Consider the following 7565-nt stretch of genomic DNA (forward strand, 5'->3'; position numbering starts at 1 on the left):
CTGAAACACCAATCAGGAAGAATATATGTACCCCCATGTTCATAGCAGCACTATTTACAATAGCTAAGATCTGGAAACAGCCCAAGTGTCCATCAGTAGATGAATGGATAAAAAAGTGGTGGTACATATATACAATGGAGTACTATGCAGCTGTAAGAAAGAAAGATCCTCCTATCCTTTGAAATGACATGGAGGGACCTGGAAAGTATTATCCTAAGCGAAACAAGCCAAGCAGAAAAAGACAAATATCACATGATCTCACTTATTTGTGGAATATAATGGACATAACAGTCTGAGGAATGGGGTAGTCCCAGAGACGTGGAAGTGGGGTACAGACTGACAATCCCCAGAAGAGGGGGTGAGGGGGAGATAAGCCACAGAACTTACATGCATGTGTGCATGAACAATGGACATGGACAACAAGCTGGGGACAGGGCGGGGAGTGAAGGGGAGGGGGAAAAGGAGAAACATCTGTAACAAAAATAAATTAATTAAAAAAAAACTGGATGACTTCTTTGGAAACAATATATATTCTTTATCTTTCTTTCTTATGGATTGCTGTATCTGGAAGACTGTCATACCACAGAGTGATCTTTCAGTTTTAAGATGCTAGAGGAATCTAGGTTGTAATGATGACATTGTCTAAGGACTTAAATATCAATGGTACCAGTGAGACACTAAACTGGAAACTTGAAACATACATGACCATTCCCTGTGTGTGCATGGGTATATGTTAGACACATATTTAGAGCAAGAGATCTTTTCACGTAAGGGAAATAGGAAAAAGTTGGCTACAGCCATTAAAATTCCAAACATCGATGGTTCAGAAATGGTGAAATAGTAGGTTCCTGTTTCTAACCCTGCAATTAGATTTTTCTATGATACAATTGTGTTAATTGAATAAAAGCATTAAGATATTCATATCTGTGTTGATATGTCCACTTTAAACAAACTGGACATGACTTTTTATGGTAGTATCCATCCTCAGTTTATTGGAGTTTTTTAAAGATTTTAAATAACTTATATACAGAAAGAAAGCAAACTTAAGCTAAAATTACTTGGTGTTTGTGATTTTTAGAAGAAGGTGGGATCCATGGAACACACGCTGGTTAGAACCAGGGGTTCCATTTATACTAACTGCTCCCACTGTTCACATTCCTGAGGTTCTTGGTATCTCAGTTTCCTACTTCATTCAATGTGCAGCAATCATTTAATTTCACATCGAAGCCCATCAATTAAAATACAAAGACTGTTTTTACATTTCCCGTTGGGGTTTTTCCTCAAATATACAATATTTAAAGAAATTGGTCCAAACCTTTTGGGGAAAACAACAGTAACACTATTCCTACTTGAAATTTGATGTCTTCCCTCTTGTTAAGAAGGCTGGTTTGTGTTTGATAGCTTTCTGTTGCTATAAGGATTTCTGGGGTCTTGTGAAGCTTTCAAATGCTTCTGGAATTCAGTGTTAGCAGGACATGTGCATCTCAGTGGGGTTGTGGATGGTGGGGGTGCTGGTAAGGGTACCGCCCCCTGCAGGTGGCGTCCGATCCCTCACAGAAAGTGCACATGAGGAGGCCAAGCCTTCTTAAAAGACAAAGAACTTTCATTCTCTCCAGAATGAGAGATTTGTAAGTTTGGACCAGGCATCTGGCAATAGGAGTAGCTCATTTTCAGACACTACACATCTTATCTGATTTGACTCAGTTCAGTATGGTTTCTCCAGATGAGTTTAAAACTGAGTAAATATTAAGCTGATCCCACTGTATGAGCCAAACACAATTAGTTTTGGTTAATATGACCCTAACAAAGTAAGATGCTGCAAATGGAACATTCTGAGGTCCACAGTCACCCTTCAAATGAAGCCAGAGCGTGAATAGTTGGGCACAGTCAGAATTATCTGTGTTAATGTTACTTTACTCCTTGTCTCCATGGAAGCTTATGCCCGACTCTCTTCCGTCAACCAGTCTGAAGTTGGAATTCGCTCAAGTACAGAGCATTCAACTGTTGGTCCTTGGGGGTGTGCAACCTTTGATCACAAATCCCTTTGGCCATCCGTTCTACCAGATCAAAAATAGGGATATTTATCTCATTTGGCATGGATCAGAAAATTAAATCAACAGAGCACCCAATACAAGCTCCAGAAGATGTGGCTCAGACGAGGATCCTAGTGCAGCCCCAGAGAAACAGTTTTTACGGCACATAAAGTTTTTATTATGCATAAACTCTAAATTTATTTTTAATTTTTTTTTTTTTCAAGGCTGTCAGTGGGAGGATTGCTGGCCTATAGCGAATTGCAGGTTGTAAAAATCTTTCCACAATGAGGCAACATCTTTTTCCGCGGTGACTGCAGTCCAGGTTCTCACAGCAAAATTCTTACCACACTGGGTCATGGCCAGGTACCTTGGAGGTTAGACAAACACATCTAGCTGAGGCATTCCTAAATGATAATTGTGTCACAATGTCCTTCCCCATCTCCTTCCCGGGCCCCAAAACATCAGTTTCCTTGCCACTGGGCCAGTACCCTTCTTCCCCTTCTGCCCCACATTTGTGCACAGTGGCCAGCATTCTGCACTGCTCTTGGCCCATGGTTTGGCCCATGCTCCCAGGGCCTTGGAATTGATCTAGCAGTAAGGCTCTCATAACTACAGCTTCCTGTGCAGACTTCAAACACACACGCCAGCCCCAGGACCAGCTCTCACGAAGCGAGAAACGAACACAAAATACACAAGCCCTGTCCTCAAACCTGCCGGCAACCTCCTAATAAATCTTCCCTGTTGCTCGGTGTGGAAGAAACACTTCTGGGATCATTTCTTCTGTCCTTGCGGGATGAAGCATTCTCCAAACCCCAAAAATGTAGCCTAGATTCTTGTAAGCAGTCTCTTTAGTGAGCTCCAGATAGTTCCTGAAATAAAAGGTCAGTTTCTGAAGATATTACCAAGATTCTTTTTTTTAAGCACTCAGTTTTAGTTCTGCCCAGATCTGTTTACTTTCTGCAAAAGTTTATACTCTGGTAGAGGAAATATATGTAACACAAATAATCATAATGCAGGCCTACATAGTTGTATTGCATGTTACTTAAGTGTGCCTTAGAGGTGTTGTGGTTTTTACAAATTTAAGGCAAGACCCTCCACCAATGAAAAGATTACCACTGACTTTATTGGTATCCTCGCTTTATGATGGCCTAGAATTAAACCCGCAGTATCTCTGAGATGTGTGTGTATAAGACTTCTATGCATTAGAAAATGAATAGATAGGACTCATTTATCTTCCAGCAAAGACTTTAAGCAATTGCAGTTGGATTTCCTACTGGAGGGATAGAAAGGCTTCCTGGAGAAAGTGACATTTAAATTCAACTGTGAAAGGGCACATTCAGCCATAAGAGCTTCAGGAAAAGCTCTTCCTCTCCCCTATCAGACCTTCAAAGGAGACAGTATGAACTTGGCAGAAACTGTAGGGATCTGTAGCTGAAAGTCAGCCCCTGGAGGAGGAGGAGAAACTGATTCAGCTCATTCATGCTTTGTAAAGATAGTGCTTGAATGACTGTGCTCACGCATCTCTCCTCTTCCCCACATACTTTCTAGCACCAGCTCTGAGTTCCTTAAACAGAAGTTCTGTTGAGTAGACCTAAACCAGGCTCTAGGCAAGGGAGGTAAAACAGGAGTCTTCATTTTTATCTGGGGGGAGGGGGACAGGGTGGGGAGGATAAAGCTCTAGCCAAAGACACTCACAGAGTCATCCAATTCTGGACCTGTCTTCTATTGAAACTCATGATATTTAAAAAATAGTTCCTTGGCCAAAGTAAACATGCTTTGTGTTTATTGACTGATAGAAGAAAAAGCTATTAGAACCCAAGCAGTCCTAAGAAAATTAAGATCCTTGGGTAGCAGGACCTCAAAACAACACAGTATGCCACAAACCATCATGAGTCATCTTTTCCGTCAATAAAAAAGATCTTAAAACTCATCTGTACAGTCATTGGGCAAAGATCATGCAACTCCAGACAATTAGAAGAGCCCTGGCCCAGACACCGAGGTAACTGTAATGAGATGAATGTGTTTGAGCAAGTTTCTTAGATGTATGTCGACCCAAGCACAGTTAGCACCTAGGCGGTGCCTTTAAGGCAATACTGTGTGTGTGTGTGTGTGTGTGTGTGTGTGTGTGTGTGTGTGTGTCTTGCTCAGGCCCAGAGGCCTCTCAGGAGTCTTTCTAGGTAGTACAATTTGAGGACACATGATAAAAAGCCCTTTAGTGCTTCTATAAAGATGGATAAAATACATGCCATCAGAGATATTTGGGGTTAGGATTTTGATTTTCCATCCATTTTTTAAAATAAAATGCAAATAGCCCTGGGAAAACAGTATGATATTAACATTAACAGCCAATTGAAATGGCAAATCAGGAACTTCCCTGGAGAGTAAAAGAATGAGTCAAAGGATGTACATTTGGACGGCAGATATTTTGCACCGTGTCAGAAAAAGGCTCTGGGTGAGTTAAAACCAAGAACATATAAGCCAGATGAAGAGGAATCCTGGATAGCCCAAATTTTAACACCAAATAATAAATCTCTAATGGTATGATTTCCTCTTACCCTGAAATTACAATAGCTAGGGCTCCGGTCTCCTCCAGCAAAGACTTTAGGTCATTTGAATTAGGTTTTTTAAATTACATTTTGTGTATATGTATGTATGTTTTCATGACATGCAAGCCTGTAGTCATCCCTTGAGGGGGAGGCTTCCATCCCACCCCGTCCTCGCCAAAGGATAAGACGACTCAGCAGCCGGCGTGCTGGGGGCCCCTCAGGCATCACAGGCCTGCTCCTAACAACGGCCCAGACCCCGCTGCACTGCCGGCCGGCTCCTGTCCTGCTTTCTTCCACCTCTGCCCAGCCCCAACCCTCTGCCGTGTGACACTTGCCTTCTGGATTCTTTAAGTGAATTTTGTTTTTCTATTTATGTTTCAGACCTGGCTTAAGCTCACCTTTTAACAATTTTGTTTCCTGAGCACTGGGTGAAATAGTCAGGAAATGCAATTTACTTCCAGTGTGGCCCTGGGGAGGGGTGGGGTTCTTGGGAGGTAGGATTTCAGGAGTCCAGGCTCTTCATTCTGTGGTCTTTAGGTGCCCTGCATTGTTACCTCATCACAGCTTCTCCCCAGAGAAAGAAAGAAGGATAGAAATCTTGGCTCCCAGCTAATGTGAGCCCTAAGACGCTTAGGGAATTTTATAGCAGAGGAGGCTGTAGTAACATTTGAATGGCATTTATTTGTCTTTCTTTACCTTACGGACAAAAGTAACATTTTATTGGGGAAAATATATAAAAAAGATAATTTATAATTATCCATAATTCCATGACCCAGCCATAATCTCCATTAATGTTTTGGTTTATAATCTTCCAATAATATAGTTTATATAATACATGTTTACATAGCAAAATTAGAGTCAAACTACTCATTCTATTTTTTTTCACTTGATTCCCCGAATATATATAATGAAAATTTTCTATGTCTTTAGCTAGTTATATTAAATTTGAAAAGCCTTTGAGAAAAAAAAATCCATGAATTCAATACAGTGGGAAGCTGGCTATGACTTCATATGACAGACATAAATAAATAAGTAGGTCTGCTAGAGATAACTATGAAACACAATCTAAGCATGACTTGGAGGTCCAGACTTACACTTTTAGGGTAATCATCACTTAGGGGTAGTGATCCTCAACAGGCTAACTCAGACCGTCAGACAGAGACGGAACTTTGCATCATTGCACTTGGGGTCAAGTACCCCAGTTCAAGATGAAGTCAGTCATACGTTCTTCAACATGTCCCTTGGCCTTTCCTAGACTGTTTCACAAACTATAAAACAAAATTCATAATCATTACTATCTAAGGTTGTTGTGAGGATAAATGAGATAGTGCTTTGGGAACCAGGAAGTACTAAGCAAATGAAATGGCTTCTTGTCTGGTTATAAGTGCTACCATGTAGTTTCCAGCATGTTCACCTCACTGCTTTATGGGGTCGTAGAGAAGGTTTTCCAAGAAAATCACCGGGACTCTGCATTTTCTGTTTTCTAATATCAGCATGGTGGACTGTCCCTGGCTTGGCTTTCCTTCTTCAAGGTCACCTTGCTAAGGAAAACAAAAAGAAAAACAAAACAAGCACACAGACTCCCTAACTGAAAAATTTTTATATGGATATTAAATCTTAAACCCTATCTGAAAGCCTAAAATAAATTTTTATTACAAGGCACATTTTAGAAAAGGATCTAAAAGTCAGTGCTCCGCCCCCCCAGCTCCTGTCAACACTAGCCTCTTAATTGCCTACTTATGTGTGTTGGGGGAGGGTATAGAAAACCATGAAATATTCAAAAGTGGAAGACCTGACACTCCACTCAGCCTAAAGGATTATGGAACACATCGAAGTAAGTGAGACTTTTACTGTATCTCACAAAGTAAATGAACGCGTTTGCAGTGACCAGTCACCTGTCGTCTTGTGTTCTCCTCGGTTTCTCTGTGTTCATTTTAGTCAGAGTCTCAACTAGTCGGTACGTCTAGTGAGGGCAGGATACACTCGGTACACTCTGTGGCCCCAAGATTTGTCACAGCAGAAGGAGCTCATTAAAACTTACTGATACAAAATACACAAAGTACTCTTTTTAAAGCCAACAACGGGGAGAAGGGGCAATTAAAAAATAGGCAAGTATTCACGAGGGAAGTTGGCAGAGAAGGTACGTCGGTCGGTGCTGTTCATATATTTGGATAACATCTGTGATCACCCATTGCAGAGGCAATTTTCAGAAAACGTGTTACTGACCCAAACGTGTCAGACAAATGGGTCAGTGACAGCGCCCTGCTGGAACCTGGGCCGGTCACCAGTTCCAGGAGCTGCGAGCTGCCCGAGAAATCATGGCATTGCACAGCCCACAGAGCAAGACAGGTTATTAAAGAAGCCTTCGCCGCATTGGATTATATACTGTGTATGGGTGAAAGCAATCTGAGAGATCTGAATAGAAAAAGCAATCAAGGGAAAAGCGCAAAGCTAAAATTGAACTGCTTGGGAGCTGTGGTCCACAGAAACAGCTATTGTTAAAGATCCCTATTATGGACGTGAGTCCGGCTTGGAGACCTTGTCCCAGTGGTGTGCCAGGTGCTGCAGGTTTTCCCGGAGAAGAAGGCCCGCTGGCTGTGTCCCTCCGCTGCCACCCAGCCGGTGGCTGACTTTCTGTATCCCAGCCTAGTGTCATGACCCTAGCGCAAGGCCAGTGCTGGTACTTCTGTTCACCTACTGTTTCTCATCTTTAAAAATGATTGTAGATGGAAATCAGTGTTTGTGTTTGGCAAAAAGAATAAAAAATACCTTTGCTTCAGACCAAAAGAAAACAAAACAAAACAAAATGGGCAAAAGATCTGGATAGATACCTCACCAGAAAGATATACAAATGACAAATAAGCACATGAAGAGATGCTTAATATCATGTCATTAGGACATTACGAGTTAAAACGAGATACCCCTGCATGCATACTAGAATGACTGACGTCCAAACTTCCGACAATAGCAAATGCTGGTGAGGGTG

General features: G+C 41.6%; 1 pseudogene; it reads left to right on the top strand.

The window, feature by feature from the left end:
- The first annotated feature begins 1928 nt into the window (after positions 1-1928).
- LOC118642000 lies at positions 1929-7229 on the top strand (annotated as a pseudogene).
- Positions 7230-7565: the final 336 nt, after the last annotated feature.

This window comes from Molossus molossus, unplaced genomic scaffold, assembly GCF_014108415.1.
Source record: "Molossus molossus isolate mMolMol1 unplaced genomic scaffold, mMolMol1.p scaffold_m16_p_3, whole genome shotgun sequence".
In the NCBI taxonomy this organism is placed as follows: domain Eukaryota; kingdom Metazoa; phylum Chordata; class Mammalia; order Chiroptera; family Molossidae; genus Molossus; species Molossus molossus.